The sequence below is a fragment of the Prionailurus viverrinus genome, chromosome C2 (assembly GCF_022837055.1).
Source record: "Prionailurus viverrinus isolate Anna chromosome C2, UM_Priviv_1.0, whole genome shotgun sequence".
Taxonomy (NCBI): Eukaryota; Metazoa; Chordata; class Mammalia; order Carnivora; family Felidae; genus Prionailurus; species Prionailurus viverrinus.
In genome coordinates, this window is record NC_062569.1 from 2337144 (window position 1) to 2353604 (window position 16461).

Consider the following 16461-nt stretch of genomic DNA (forward strand, 5'->3'; position numbering starts at 1 on the left):
CTTTTCCGCACACAATACGCTTAATCCCCAGATGAAGACCAGAGGTCGAGGCGTCTTAGGGCCACACAGCAAGCAAGGGCAGAACAGGGCGGCCAACTCGAGCCTTCTGGAAGACCCGCCAGACGCTGGCTCTTCACCAGAGCACCGAGCACCTTACGAGGTCTTGTGGCGTCCAGGGTGGGAGACCCGAGGCCAGGCGATTCTGTGCGGAAGCCCGGCCCAGAGCAGGCAGAGCGTTACCCAACTCGCAGACGGGCAGGGAGGGCCGCGACGTTCCCAGGAGAAAGACCCTCGCAGAAAGGAGCCCGGGCGAAAGTACGGATGCTGACTGTCTGCTCTTCAGGTCGTTTTGTTAACTAACCAGACGCCACTCAGAGCACATCCGCTGGGAGATGGTGTCCCCAGACAAGCTCAGGGCCACAGGCTGACTCTGCTGAGGGTGCAGGGAGTCAGAAGGGGGCTGTGTGGTCCTGCGTGGTTTAGGCTGCTTCTCTAGGGACCGCTGGACTCAGAAATCGGGGAAAGGCTTAGATTAGGTTTCTTTTTTTTTTTTCCCCAAAAATTCTTTAATGTTTATTTATTTTTGAGAGAGAGGGAGAGAGAGAGAGAGAGAGGGAGAGAGAGACAGACCGCGAGCACGCACATGCACAAGCAGGGGAGGGGCAGAGAGAGGAAGACAGAATCTCAAGCAGCCTCCAGGCTCTGAGCTGTCAGCAGAGCCCGATGTGGAGCTCGAGATGGCGACCTGAGTCGAGGTCAGACACTTAACCGACTGAGCCACCCACTGCCTATTTCTAAGAAATGGTTCCGATGTGGTAAGTTTATGGGCCCCATTTTATAGGAGAGAAATGGGATCAGCTTTGTGACTAGACGAGGGCCAGTGCAGTACCTTCCCAGCAACCGAGGGCGACTGAAATTTGGAGACCGTAATTTGCCTCCAAGACCAATCGCTTTTTAAAGCGGGTTCACCATTTTAGAAATGATCATCTAATCTGATAAAGCTAAAATTTTCAAGCTGACCTTAAATGCTAACCAAAAGATGCTAAAGCGGATAAACTTGGGGGAAATTCCTGGACAGTCTCTTTTTATGATGTGGGGCTAAAGCACCCTCCCCCACCCCGTTTCAACAACTCAACCTCCTGCCTTCCCGTTGGCTCCCGTTGGCTCCCTCCATCTGTCACGGGAATCAAGGGGTCACTCCTATGCTCATGTGAAGTGTGAAAACCTTCCATCTGTAGGCTCCTTTGAAATTCGAAAGGGACAGGTCTCTGAACCTTCTGTCCTCTCTGCCCCTGCCGAACAGTAAGCAATCCCCTCTTCATCCCTTCTCTGGACAGCTGTGTGGACTGACCAGGGTCCCCTGGCTTTCTTCAGTCTCTGTGACCAGAACGGCTTTCACTCGCAGTGAGTAGGAAAGAACCTGAAGCTGTTAGCCCGAGCCCGGCACCATCTGGCCGTGGACGTCTACCCAGTCACCTGACCGGGCTTGCCTCGTCTGTGAAACACAAGCAGTCCAGCGAGGTGCCTCCAGAGACCGCTTCCATCCCTGAAATCCTGGGAACCCTACCTCGGGGACTGAACACCAGAAACCCAAAGTCCTTTGAAATAACTCTGGGCTGAGCAAGGAAGCCAGGCTCCAGGTGCCAATTGCGTGACTGCAAGAAACCAAGGTGGTTCTTCTGGGTTTTTTAAAAATCCAGAGCCTGCAGTCCGTTAAGCGCCCGACTCTTGATTTCAGCTCAGGTCATGATCTCAGTTCGTGGGATGGAGCCCCAAGCTGGGCTCTGTGCTGACAGTGCGGAACCTGCTTGGGATTCTCTCTCTCTCCCCCTCTCTCTGCCCCTCCCTGCTTGCCTGAGCGCACGTGAGGGCGTGCTCAATGGCTCTCTCACTCTCTCTCAAAATAAATCAACATTAAATTTAAATCCACAGCCTGGATAATGCGCATAGGAGATACCTCGCAAATGGTAGGCTTTAAAGCATTCTGCTGAGGAAGAGGCCAGAAGAGAAATCCTGGTCCGAACAAGCAGCGGCAGGGTTCCCCAGAGCCCCTGGCACTGGGCCCCTCTTGATGCAGTCCTGCCTGGCATCGGTTCGCCGGGACTGTGCCCAGAGCGCACCTGATTTCGGTCCTGGACCGTAGGCACAGCACAGCGGTGGGGCTGGCCCTGGGGGACACCCAGCTTGTCGGTAATAAAAAAGCTAAAGGCGAGAAGGGCGAGTAGAACAGCATAGCTCCAGTGGCGCTTACAATTCATGAGCTATTGATTTTTCAAAGAACGGTATCCAAAAACTGGAAATCTGGTCGATTGTTATCAACTGTCTAGCTGAAGTTCGGCATAAAACTCTGGGAGGATTTCACGCTCCATTTAGAAGCTCCGTATCTCCACCTGCAATTTCGAAGGTCGAAAACCCACAATTTTGGAGTCAACAGGAAAGCGTGCACATGGGTGCAATTCTCTCTGAAACAGCTCGAAGATTGTTTTAAAAGAATAAACTGGAACCCACGTCTTCCAAAGGACCAGAAGAGTGGCAGAGGCCATGAGGGGGAGAAGGAGTGGTCCTCTGGCGGCAGGAATTCTAGGGCCTGGAGCCGCCAGTTAGGGGTTTCCCGGGCAGATGTACGACACGGCCCCTCCCACCCCTCCTCCCCCTCCTCCTCCTCGGCCCCTCCCACCCCTGCCCCTCCTCGGCCCCTCCCACCCCTCCCCCTCCTCGCCTGGCGACAATCTGGCTGCCCCAGCTGAATGGAGCAGGCTCGACCTCTGACCTTGCAAGTGACCACCCTCTTCCCTGCCCCCAGCTTCCAGAACGCCCCACCCACTGCCTTCCTCTCCCATAATTTCTAAAATACCAGGCAGAGACAAAGACCTAGGAATGTGGGCCCAGCGGGAGAGGAAGGAGAGAGGTTAAGGAAAAAATAAATAAATAAAAATACTCAGTAGGCAGGTTGGCCTTAGCCGGTACTAAAATAAAGTGCTGCGTTAATGAACAAGACTGGGTGTGCACTTCTAGAATCTACTTTTTATACCACCTGTGTGATCCAACAAGAACCGAAGGAAGGGAACCAACGCGCGCGCGCGCGCACACACACCCACACCCCCCCCCACACACACATGCGCGACTCCTATTAGAGCACCACGCATCTGAAAGGAGATTCCAGTTTAAAATACAAGGACCCAGATCACTGAAGAATGGAAACTGAAAGGATGTCGTCAAAACGCCCCAACCGAAATACAGAACCGCTGTATGCTGACGTTTCTGAGATTTTTTTCACATCCCTTAAAACGACTGGGGACCTCTGGCCTCCCTCAAACTCCGGCCTGGACAAAAGGAGGTCACACCAACCACCCATGAGGGTTTCCAAGTTTCCCAGCATAGAAATCAAGGGGAGGATGGCTGGGCCACAAGCCTTACCTGTGTGTGTATGCCAATTAAAAAAAGGCAAAACATTAAATCAAGTTCGAGGAGTCCAGCCATTCTGAAACGAAGTCTATTAAATAACATCAGAACCAAGTTTTACTTGATGTAGGGAAAATTATGCAGAATGCCAGTGCTCCAAAACCCACAATCCAAACCCGAGGAAGAAGTCCCTCCTGCACCCTGGCCGCGTGCTGCAACCTGGGGGCCCCAGGGGCCCTGGAAGAGGGGAAAGGAATCTGGCCCGATTTTCATGCACAATCACTACCAGCTCCGGTCAGCAGAACCCAGCTGAGGATAAGCTAAGGTGGCCAGGGCCGGAGGAGGAGAGGCACAAAGCATTTAAAAAAAAAAAAACCAAAAACAAAAAAACTGGGGGAGGGGGGTCTCCTGGCTGGCTCAGTCCATAGAGCATGTGACTCTCGATCTTGGGTTGAGTTTGAGCCTCACGTTGGGTGTAGAGATTCCTTAAAAATAAAATCTAGCATGAAGAAATTTTAGGGAACATATATGCCATTTTACTGAAAAAAATATGTAAGTACAAATCATTTTTTTAAATCTCCCCCATTTCTCAATGTTTCTACTTTATGCAACCATCCAAAAATGTTACATTCTGTGCACAGGTGAATTGTTTTAAAAGACAAACAGAAGCATGTTATGCTAGCTTTTTTTCTCTTAAGCTGTATTAACTTGGAGAATGTTCTGGCTCAGGCTGCCCATTTTATAAATGCCTGCATGGTATGTTGCCTGTGGATATACCACAGGCTTATTCAATTAGTACCTGCTGATACAATTTTAAAGCCATTTCCTGATTTAAAAAAAAAAAAAAATCCCAAGCAACTCAGTGTTACACTTTCTTGTTCTTTATATACCTCAATTTCTTCAATTTGGTAATACGTACAATTGCTACATCACTTGATGTACAGGAAGGCAAATGTGCTTGCGAGTGTGGATAGTAAGGATTCTCCAACTTGCTAACTGTTAAGTCAAGTGAAGAGAGAAAGGCTGTCGAGTACCAGTTTCTGTTCCCGATGAGACCAAATGTACACAAAAAGCCAGCAGGGGAACACCAGATGAGACGGTCCGTGTTGGGACTGGGAGTTAAGATTCCACTTCTGCTTGGCTGGAAGACTTCAGTGGACACTGAGACTGAAAAGCGCAGGGAATTCTGCATCCTCAGTAACGGCTGCTAAGGAGATTGTCCTAAACACAAGGGCATGGATGGGGGGAGTGGGGCTGCTCGCTGGAGACACCTCTAGAGGTGGGCAGTGAGGGGTCTCGGGCGATGGGCGATGTACGGCGAGAGAGGTGTTAGGAATAAAAACGGCACTTAGTAGTCTCAGGGGTTATCAAACACTCAGTGAAACAGACACTGGGGGTCCCGTACAAACCCACGATGCTCTTCCTGCAATTCCAAAATCCAACAGGCTCTCAAAACTGAAAGTTGTTACATAAGCTATTTGTCAGCAAAACCCATACAGGCATGCAAATGATTTATGATTTTAACCTATACCATTTAGTATAAGAGTTCAAGCACTTGGCTGGAGAAATGCGAATGCCCATTATCTTGTGTTGTTGTACAATATTTACTTTCTAAAATCGGAAATTTTAAATGTTGAGGCACATCTGATCGCACGGGTTAGGATATACGAACTGGACACATACTAGTGCCTGTCTGGCCAACGAGGCGAATGAAATCCATTTCCAAGTGAAATCAGCAACAGAATGAGTCAAGACTATGCCTAGTGGTGGGGCAGGTATCCAAGAACAGCCCAAACTGGGGTCAGAGCAGCCTGCTCAGCTCCAGACCAAAGTTTGTAAACTCCGTGGACAAGGCAAATTTAGAAAGGAAGCGCTGAAAACAGAGGAGGGCCATCAGGCTCTAACAGCTTCAGACTCAATGCTGGTGCTGGTGCCACCACAGAAATTAGTTTGAAGATCAGGACCAGCCGTGTGCTGCTCAGCTGAGTTTTCTGTGCTACCCCCCCAAGCCACATAAAGGTTCCTTTCCCCATTTGTTTTAAAGTGATCTCTACCCCTGATGTGGGGCTCGAACCCACAACCCCGATGTCAAGAGTCACGTGCTCTTCGGACGGAGCCTGCCAGGCACCCCTAATTGTTTAATCGTGGTATCACATTGTGTGAGAAAACATACATGGCAATTCTGGGGGTGAGGATGAGGAGAGAATGTGGCGGTGCTTCTGTTCGCCCCGCTTCCGTCGCCTGGAGTATCTTCCCTCTCGGGGCTCTATCCCTCATGTTGCACACAGATAGTCAGGCTCTGCCTCAGGTGCCAGTGACAGACATGCCCTTGCTGGGCCTGCCTCCATCCTGCTTCCTCCCTGCGTTACACAGGGAGCTGCTCATGAACTCATTCGTCAGCGTCCGCCCCCGGGGAACCCAACCTGCACTCCTGGACTGCACATGTCTCCAGGTCGGACTCCAGCTTGCAGGCTGAGCCTTGTTATCTCTGCCCAACCCATGCGGCCTGAGGCACACTCCCGGCTGGCCATGCTCACCAAGACCACAGGCTTCAGTGCCCACAGCCCAGTCTCCCACACTTCCCGAAGGCTTTAACAAGGGCCCGCAGGCAAGGAGTATCTTCTCCACACTGCCAAGGGACACACCTGTGCTTGGGGGGGTCCTCCAACAGATCCAAGTTACATGACATGGCACTGAGGGACACTTCAGAACACGCCAGAATCAAAATGAAAAAATGTACATATGATTTAAGGAATGCACTTGCTGTGATGAGCACAGGGCGCTGTATGGCATTGTTAAATCACCAAATTGCACACCCAAAACTAACATTACACACTGTATGCTCACAGTACTGGAGTTAAAAACTTGAAAGAAAAAAAACACAGTTAAGAAAAAAAAAAGGGGACAAACTAGGTATTAAAGGGTGATGGGGTGCCTGGGAGGCTCAGTCGGTTGAGCACCCAACTTCAGCTCAGGTCATGATCTTGCGGTTCACGGAGTTTGAGCCCCACAGTGAGGTCTGTGCTGACAGCTCAGAGCCTGGAGCCTGCTTCAGATTCTGTGTCTCCCCTACCCCCCGACTCTATCTCTCAAAAATAAACAAACATTAAAATAAATTTATAAATAAAACCACGTTTTGGGGGGAAAGGGGGTGATACAGAGAATTTCGGTGATCTTTTATTAAGCTTTCAAAATGTTTATTAAGCATTTAAGACATTAGAAATGTTTGATGAAGCATTTAGAAATGTTCAAGTACACTTCTAAAACTTTAATAAAATCAGAAGTGTTAAAAAATAGAAAGAATATACTGCATAATTTCATTTATACAAAGGCAAAACTAAGATCAAAAAACCAGAAGAGAAGCTGCAGGTGAAAGTTCTTCTATTATCTTGAGGAAAGGGGTGGTTACATAGGTATAGAACTGTCAAAATTTACAATGTACAATTATGTTCATTTTATGTAAGTTACACCCCCCCAAAAAAGGGGGGGGAACCCTCCCACTGACCACCTAGGGGTGGGGTTTGCAGCCTAGACTTGGTGGTGAGGCGCCCATAGCTGAGGACCTAACAAATTCTCGTGCAGCCTCATCAATGAGGCACTCCAATGGCCCCCCCACGTAATTGACTTCTAATAGGTTGCTACCATTCTTCCCACAATGTTCCCATTAGGTATTGTTTTTCTTAAGTTCTATCTAGCAAGAGGCAAGTGTTGGACTAACTCCCCCAGAGGTTTTGAAAAAATTAGAACTCTGAGCCCGATTTACAGCACCACAGGCGGCCAGCGGTCATGCAAAGCCATATGAAATCATCAGTGTCCCAGCTGCTGCCCCGGCATGCATCTGACCTCTGATGTACTAATGAGTGGCCCACACAGCTTCCAGCAGCAAATAAAAGAGATTTGTGCCAACACTGAGATCACTGCCCACGTAAATTATAGATTTTTAAACCAGACATGAAAAGATAGATTTGGTTGCCTCCAAGGTCACAAAAGCAAGGCACAATTTTAATCTGTTGTGTTGTGGACCCAAGTAGGTAGTGCTTGGGAGGCCGACTTAATAAAATGGCCAGACTCTGTAGGTGGTCATGTAACTCAGTCCTCACCTCTTAAACAGTGGGCAACATTGTGCACCTGAAACCTTTTCACTCCCTCAAGTAGCAAAAGGGGTTTCAATTGCCTCTGTGGCTGAGATCATGTGGACAGGTGAATTTAAAGCCAGGAAAGTCACTCATCACCCGGGAAAATTAGCCCAGGGAGGAAGCAGAAATAAAGATTCAGATAATAACAAAAAAGGTTTTTAAATATTACCAGTCGTATTTTCTCCCTCCAACACAACAAAATAAAAATTTCCCATTCTCTCTCCATTCCATCAAGTTCTATATTCCTGAGTAGCTGGACGAACACATTGATGACTCTGCCCTGGGTAAGAGAGGCCCAACTCTCACTTTTCCTGATGGCCCAAGGTTACAGGGTCACGATCACTGACAATTTTAAGAGCGGGGTTTCGCTAACCAGGCACTGCCTCCAAATCGAAAGGTTAACCAAGTATTTAATCACGGTAGAAACTCCGTTTTCATCCAGACTTGTTTGCAGGCAGGTGTCTAAATTGGGAAGGAGACCAAAGAAGAAGGCAGCCGATGGCTTCTGAATTGTCAATCCAAGTGCCCAGGGAAACAGTGGCTAAGGTGTGCATGTCTGAAGCATGGAGATGTGTCTCCAGGCGCAAGCGTGGGCTTTTCCAAACCATCCCCGTTAAAACAGACACAACTCGCAGCACCTCTTCTCCCCCCACCACCGCAGGAGTCACCAGAACCTTTCTCCACGGTTTTCTCTGAGTAAAAGGCAAAAAGAGAGCATGAGCAAGAGCAGAGGGGGTGCGAGCCAGGTCTCTAGTGGAACAGCAGGGGGCAAAGGGGAAGGGTTAGTCTGGCCAGGAAATGGATTTCCTTTTTAAACCCTTTTCAAGGTAGCAGTTTGTTAGGTAATTAATTTAAGCCACCCGTTCCTTCTTCTCCAACAATAGGAAACTTGGTCCCAAGGACACCCCCAAAAGGCCAAAGGGGGCCCTGGGCTGGCCAGAGCCAGGCCAAGCTAGGAGACCAACTTTAACGAGCCTCCTGCCAGGACACCTAGGTGGTTCTGGGGGCAGACCGTCTGACTTCAGCTCGGCTCACGGATCCTGTGGTTCATGAGTTTGAGCCCCACGCCTGGCTCTCGGCTGTCAGGGCACAGCCAGCTTTGGATCCCTTCTCGGACCTGTCCCCAGCTCGCATGCGCGCTCTCTCTCTCTCAAAAATAAACATTTAAAAACAAAACAAAACAAAAAACCCTATCGACAGCCTCCTGCCATGTGGGCTGGGAGTCACCCAAGGAACCAGGGATGGTTCTGTGATTCCCAGTTTAAAGGGCAGGTCTTCTCTTGGAGACTTTCTATCAATGATCTAGGGGCCCTAGGTAGGGCACAGGTAGGGCAGGAGAGCTACTGAAACAAGGTGAAGCAGAAATCTCAGATGGAGACCACTAACAAATATAAGGCCTTATAAAAGAAGGGTGTGGGGAACAGAAACCAAAGGCAGCAAAGGGTGGGACCAGGAGCCTAGACAAACCAGTAGAAACTGGTCCAACAGGGAGAAGAACAGGAAGGCCAGATTCCTATCTTGAGTAAGAAGGGCCCAGCCTGTGCTGGAACCACAAGGGACAGACAGGGATAAACCTTAAGGACTGCTTCGGCTGCCAAACCAGGACCGGCCCCTAGACCAACAAAGCCCTAGTCCCTTGGAAAATCACCCAGTCCTCTTTCCCACAAGTGTGCAGAGCTCTTCCAACAGCTGTGCTCTTAAAGAAGCACTCATCACAGCAGGATTTGGGGATAGTCAAGGAACCACTGGGCCAGCAGGATCTGGGGCAGAGAAATACCAACTAACTAGGAAGAAGATAAAAATCAGGAAAAAGATCCAGGTGTGGGGATGCTGCAGGTAACACCACTGGAGTCAAGCTCCGCTTTAGAAGCCTGGTGTTTTTGTTTTGTTCCTTCCTCTGATGGAACAATTTCTCATTACCATCATTTTCTCAAGTCTCAAATACGGAACTCCCTCAGAAATCCCACTTTATTCCAATAAAGGAAATCTTGTGGGAATGAGGCAGCTCCTCACGCTGTACCTGTGTGCTGTTGGCACAACCTCTGGGCAGCGGGCCGACCCTGACTCGGCAGGTAACGCAATCGGGGGCCCCCCACCTCCTGCCCTACACAGTAGTGAGAGACAGAACCCCCCCGATGGGCCCACAGCCCAAGCAGACACTCTCGAGTTCAGCAGATGGGGGAAAGCCAGGCCTGCACGGATGAGGGAAAAGGGAAAAAAGAAAATCTGCAAGCTCTAACACTGAGACAAGGCACCAGGGGGTATGTATCGGTTATGTGACCTAAAGTTTCAGGAGGAAAATAAAAGGAAAGAGTAGCCCTTCAATCGGTCTCTACTTGGATCCTGAAATTCCTGACTCCCTTGTCTGGCCTGGTGTTGTTGCGTTTTGGGTTGTTTTTTTCTTGTTGTTGTTCTTTAAAATCACTCATGTTCTGGCTAGCACCTACACCGGGAAACTGTGAGCTTTGAGGCAGGAGAAATCTAAATACAGTTGACCCTTGAACAATAACGGGGCTCAGGGGCACTGATGACTCACACGGTTGAAAATCCACCTCTAACTTCGGACTCCCCAAAAGCTTAACTATTAATATAGCCTACTATTGACCAGAAGCCTTCCAGTGGATTAACACATATTTTGTACATACAAGTATTATATACTGTGTTCTTACAACAAAGGCAGAGGGGAAAAATCAGTATCGAGAAAATCGTAAGGAAGGGGCAACCTGGGTGGCTCAGTGAGTTAAGCATCTGACTCTTGATTTCAGCTCAGGTCGTGATCTCAGAGTCTGTGGGTTCGAGCCCTGCGTCGGGCTCCACACGGACAGTGAGGTCTGCTTGGGATTCTCTCTCTGTCCCTCTCCCACTCCCTCTCTCTCTCAAAATAAACTTTCTAAAAAAATCATAAGGAAGGGAAAATATTTACAGCACTGCACTGTATCTATTGGGGGGGGGGGGGAGCCCGTGCAGTTTCGTGTTGTGCAAGGGTTGACTGTAACTGGCTGTGATGTGCTGTCAGGTTCTGGCCCGGGTGGGCTTTTTATTCCTTTTCTGTTCTACCACAGTAACCCCACCGCACTGAAAACTCTGCGTGAGGCACCGCCCGGAGTCTCGCTCGGGCTGGACTGTCCTCCTTCCTGTCAGCTGCGGAGAGCCTCCTGGTCTCCCAACACTTCCCTCCTGGTCTCCAGAGGAAGCCTGCACTCAGGCTGCAGACTCGAGTCTGAGTCCACAATACCCTTATGATGTGTGCTGTGTTTACCGCTCTTTTTTACTATTTACACTGGATTTAAGGCTCTGGGCTAAGAGCCTTGGGAGATTAAGACAGACAGACGAAAAAACTGAAGAAGCTTCCAGTCTCCTACAAATCTTGCTTGGGCCAATCTGGGCGGGGCCAACGTGCACGTGTCCAGGCACCCCCTGTAAATCTCCAACGTGGCTCAGTTTGGAAACCCACTAGAAAGGATCAGTACAACAAATAAGGAATTAACCAGATTACGTGATACTTGGGGGGCAGTTTGGAAAAACTGCCATCCAGAAAAGTTGTACAACATGACTCCCTTCGCGGGATCTATTGTGGTTGCATGGCCTTGGAGATGGGGCAGGTAAACCTGAAAAGGCTTCTGGGAAAGAACGGGACAGGAGGACAGAGAGAAGATTTACAAATCCAACGAAAAGGAACAGCGTTAGCAAAGAAGCGCGGCTGCTCTTGGCCCGCACCCAGGGAAGAGTGGAGGAGACGGGAGGGGAAGGCTAGCTGGAGGCTCATGGGTCGGAGGAGGAGGAGGAGACGGGGAGCCAGGGACACAGGCTACGGTGACTGTCCAGGCATCCATCCAGACATGGAAAGAGACCAGGGCACAACTGGGGCCGCCTCATGTCGAGGAGCTCAAATGTCAACGTGGTCCTTCCTTCTTCAACTCTTTTGGTTTTAAGCTGGCTCACTGAGCTCTACCTCTGCCCACAAAATGGGGATCACACAATCTCACCGCTGGTGGTTCAGAACCCGTAAGAGAAAGTGCATGAGATACAAGCTGTAACACAGACGACAGGGAAGGCAGCCTGATGTAAGGGTTCTGGCCTGGCAAGGGACAGGGTAGGTTAAACCAAACTCCAGGAATAGGTTTGCAAGGCAGGGCTGTTAATGCCGTAAATCCACTCAAACATCTCTGCCTGCTGAAAAGAATGTGAGAGATTCCATTCTCTTGGAACTGGAGACTGGAAAAAAGTGTTCTGGACGATAACTGGGACCTGTAGAGATCCCCAACTTCCTGTGGGGCCACACTGCCTGGCCACAAGGCCGGACAGCCGGTCAGATGAACCTCTGTCAACCCCCACCAGCAGATGTCATTCTACATTTCACGTGAACTCCCAGCCCTCACACTGTGCCCTTGTCCTCAAAGAGGTTACAGTCCAGTAGGAGGGGGGAGTGAGTAAGAGGTCAGCAATGACAGGACTGGGGGAAGAAAACCAGGAAACACTGGGCCTGGCATATAATCCCAGCAGACTTCCTGAAGGAAGGGAAGTCTGAGACTTTAGTCTAAAAGTGTAATAATAGGAATGGGTGGGGGAAAAGTTCCAGACAAAGAATGCTATCACAGGAGAAAGCGAGATACCTTCACTCTACCTTCCAAAGCCAAGAACTGCAGGCCCCGCCCGGGACGGGCCTCTAGGGAGTGCCAGTTACCCCAACCTTTACACTTGGGTCCTCCACCTGTGTGCTGCCTGTACCGCAGGGGGGGGGGGGGGGGGGGGGTTAATGCCAAGGCGGGAAGTCAAGTCAGCACTGAGCCCCAACTGGGCCGGCCCGTGCCACTCAGCATCCCTTCCCTCTCCTGGTAAATCTCTCGTCAGGGGCCTCTCTGCTGTGTTCCCCAACACCATCATCCCTGAACCTGAACCTGAACCTGAACCCGAACCTTCACTCTGGGACAGGGCCTGCCGCAGAATGCTTTCTCGCATTTTCCTGCGCCTGGCCTGCCACCACTTTCCCGAGTAACCAGCAGGCTTGAAACGGGTTTCTCCCCAGGCAGGGAGCACCTTTCATAAAAGTCAGAGACGATCGCAGCCGCCCCTCTGTGAAGCCCTGTAGGAGCTCCCCTCACCCACCGTGTCTGGCGGGGCCATCCTCCAGACTCCTCCGCGCTCCTCGGCCACAAGCTATGCCTCTGCCTGAGAACGATGCCCTCACCCCACCCCTGCCTACCCCTCAGTTTGCTATTTTTCTCATCAAAATATGGAGTCTGTTTCCCCTCTGGCTTGAGTCTGGGCTGAACCTGTGCTATTGCCAAGTCAGGCTATGAAACAGGGAGGGGTGCGGCGGGGAGGGGAGAAGAGCCGATGTTTCCAAGGGCCTAGAACACCCTCTCAGAACCAGCAGCCGCACTGTGAGAAGCGCAGGCCCTCTGGCTGACAACCCCCACTGGATCACCACCGGTGAGCAAGCCACCTTGGCTAGCCAACCTCCAGTGACAAATAGGACGAAAAGACTTGCTCCACGGAGTACAGTGCCTACAGAACAGTGAGGAACAACCGATCATCAAAATACCATTAAAAAAATTTTTTTGATGTTTATTTTTGAGAGCGAGAGAGAGCCCGTGCACAAGCGGGGGAGGTGTAGAGACATAGGGAAACACAGAATCCGAAGCAGGCTCCAGGCTCCGAGCTGTCAGCACAGAGCCCGATGCGGGGCTCGAACCCACGAACCCCCGGGATCATGACACTTATCCGACTGAGCCACCCAGGTGTCCCATCAAAACACCATTTTAATTTTATCTATTAACAAAGATAAAACAACTTTTCAGTTAGTTAGGAGCTGATGGCTAGACAGTTACTTCAATACCTTCAGCTACTCAATACCTTCTTTCCTCCTTGACTAAGGCCTAGGGGATTGAGTAATAGGACCTTCGACTTTCCTTCCTCACTCTGCCCATAGCTGATTCCATCAAAATTGAATCCACGGGTTCCATACCAAAGTCATGGTCAGGCAGCAGCCACACAGGGAGAGCTAAATAAAAATGAAGATTCCCCAAACCCCAAGAGCTAGTCACAGTCTCTCAGGGCCTCAATGTAGCAAGCATGTCCAGAAGCATTTTTCCATGTCAGAGACGGTGTCTATGAACCCGGTGGTCCTCCAGAAGTAACTATCCAGGAGAATGTGGTGGAAAAGAAAACCATTAAAATGGGAAGGGGAGGATGCAAAACCTCCAGTAAGTTTCCAAAGGGGCCACACCTCAGACATCTTTCCCTGGGTCCTCCCTAAGCCAAAAGCCTCTCCTACACTTTTGACAGAACCCCAGGGGCTCCTGGGTGGCTCGATCAGTTAACTGTCTGAACTCCTGATTTCAGCTCGGGTCATGTGATCTCACGGTTACGGAGTTCGAACTCCGCCTCAGGCTCTGCTCTTATAGTACGGAGCTTGCTTGGGATTCTCTATCTGAAACCCCCTCTCAAAAATAAATCAATACACTTAAAAAACCCTTAAAAGAAACAAAGCAAAACTCCAGACCTGACGTGCTTGTGGTCCGGAGCGTTTCATCTTATTTCTCACCACTGGCCCAATGTGATCTCAGGAAAAGCTTTAACCTCCATTTCTTGGGGTGGGGGTGGGGGGGGGGGGAGAGAATCTCTTCTCCAATAAATAAAAACCTTCACAAGCTCTAAGCTGTATCTTTCTATGTTCAAGCCATCCAGCTAGGAATGAGACATTTCTTTGAAAAGACAGATGACTGGGGCGCCTGAGTGGCTTGGTCAGTTAAGCGTTCGACTTCAGCTCAGGCCACGATTTCACGGTTTGTGAGTTCGAGCCCCACATCGGGTCTGTGCTGACAGCTCAGAGCCTGGAGCCTGCTTCAGATTCTGTGTCTCCCTCTCTCTGCCCCTCCCCTACCGCCTGCACTCTGTCTCTCACATTGTTTCAGAAATAAACAAACATTAAAAAAAAAAAAAAAAAGACAGATGATTTATGGCACCATCTTTGAGATGGGAAACAAACTAAATGTCCATCATTAAGACTGGTCAAATAATTGTTAAGCAGATTGATTACTGGGCAACCACGAAAAAGAATGAGATGCTCTACACCCACGGAATAACCTCTAAAGCTACAGAAAAAATAAGGAAGGAGTAACATACATAGTATTGTACCCTTTGTCTAAAGGAAGAAAAATAGGTGCGAATATTCCTTGCTAATCAAATCTACAGTGAGGAGTACCTGAATGTGCTTGGACATCACTGAATACTACTGTGTATTTTTCATCCCACGCCAAACTGCAGCATGTTTGTGTAGCTACTTAGACTCAATGAAATCGAAGTACTTTTTGCTATTCCCCTCACATCCCTAAACTAATTGTTAAGACAAGCTACAGATTTAGTTTACTACTTATATTAGTAACAAATAATACCCTATATTTACACAGTATAATGTGAAATGGAAAAGAACAGACAGAATACAAGTCAATATTCACAGTATGAGCTCAATGGACGAGATCGGGCGCGTTCAGGGTGGTGTGGCCGTAGACCAGTATGATCTTAATGGAAAATGAAGGCACGCACGGACTTTTCTTTGAGCCATATTAACAAGAATGACATATATTAACATGTTGATAGTTATCTCTGGATTAGGGTGACTAGCAATTCTCTATATGTTCGAAGTCTCCACACAGGGCATATATAGGAGGCTTCAACGAAGCAGAGGGCTCCCTCCCCTGAGGTTCATTTACCCAAGCTTTGTCGGACCCAGAGTTTAATAACGGCAAATGTTTTCCTAGCTGTGCATTAGCGTCCGGCCCTATGACAGGTGCTTTACATACATTAATTTGTCCTGAACACATGGGGTAGCTACTGTCATCAGCCTCTTTTTCCAGATGAAGAAACTAAGGCATAGTTAGTAACCTGCCCAAGGACACAAGCAGAAAGTGATAGAGCCAGGCTTCAGAGCCAAGGTAGAAACCAGCGGGGCTCTGTGCTTGCTGCCTCTGTCAACAGTAACAACACTGCCTCCCCTATTGTTTTGAAAAGCTCACCTCTATCAAGTTCCACCTAGTCTGCTAGGGTCTCATAAGCATACGGCATGGGGATTTTTATCTGTGTGCCAACAACCACTGCCAAAAAATCAATCCTTTAATTGATTTTTTTCATGACTCCCTAACTCAACGACCCTCAATGGCTCCCCATTGCCTGAGAGTCAAGAATAAATCCCTCAAGTTTAACATGCTGGACTTTATAGCAATTCCCAAGGGACCCGAAGATGAACCTAGTATGATGAAACCTCTAGCCAAGTACTCCTAAGTGCTCACCTCTGAGGGCTCCACCCTCCTCCTGGCTCTTATGGAAACTCTTACCCTCTTCACTGCATTTATTCCAACCATTCTTCCTGGCCCCTAATACCTCGCATTTCTGTACAACCCCACCAGGCATAACCCAGAAGTGGACACTTGGCAAAGCTGGAGAAAACCTATTTATCTCCCAACTCCCCCTCCTGCCCCCCCTCACAGGGAAGGAACACAGCTCTCGGTGTCCTTCTCCAGGATGTGCCCCCAGGGGCTCCAGTGTAGGCCACAACACTGTCCCTGTCCCTAATTTCACTCTTGGCCCCGCAATCCAAAGGCTACCCCCAGGGGATCTGTGATCAATTTAGTCCAAGAGTGAGGGCCAATTGTCAAAGAACTGGGTCCAAGATGGCAGCTGGTCCAATACAGAGGCTTTGTTGTTATAGGTCCCTCAGGCACACTCCAGCAGGAAGGTTCCAGGCATCCTCTCTCTTGCTGAATAGCTTCTTGCAAGTGGGGAAGTGGGCAGAATACTCCTCACCCACTCCCAAACAAATCAGCTGTGGATGACGGTCAAACGAGCCTTCCTTTCTCTTGTTTGCAACTTTCATACACTCTTCTCTCCCCTCCCTCCCCGTCTCTCTCACGTGCACACGACC

General features: G+C 49.4%; 1 protein-coding gene across 1 annotated transcript in view; it reads right to left on the minus strand.

The window, feature by feature from the left end:
• Positions 1-16461, minus strand: part of TRIM71 (tripartite motif containing 71) — a 66620-nt gene that overhangs the window by 24668 nt on the left and 25491 nt on the right. The gene's annotated exons all lie outside the window — the stretch shown is intronic.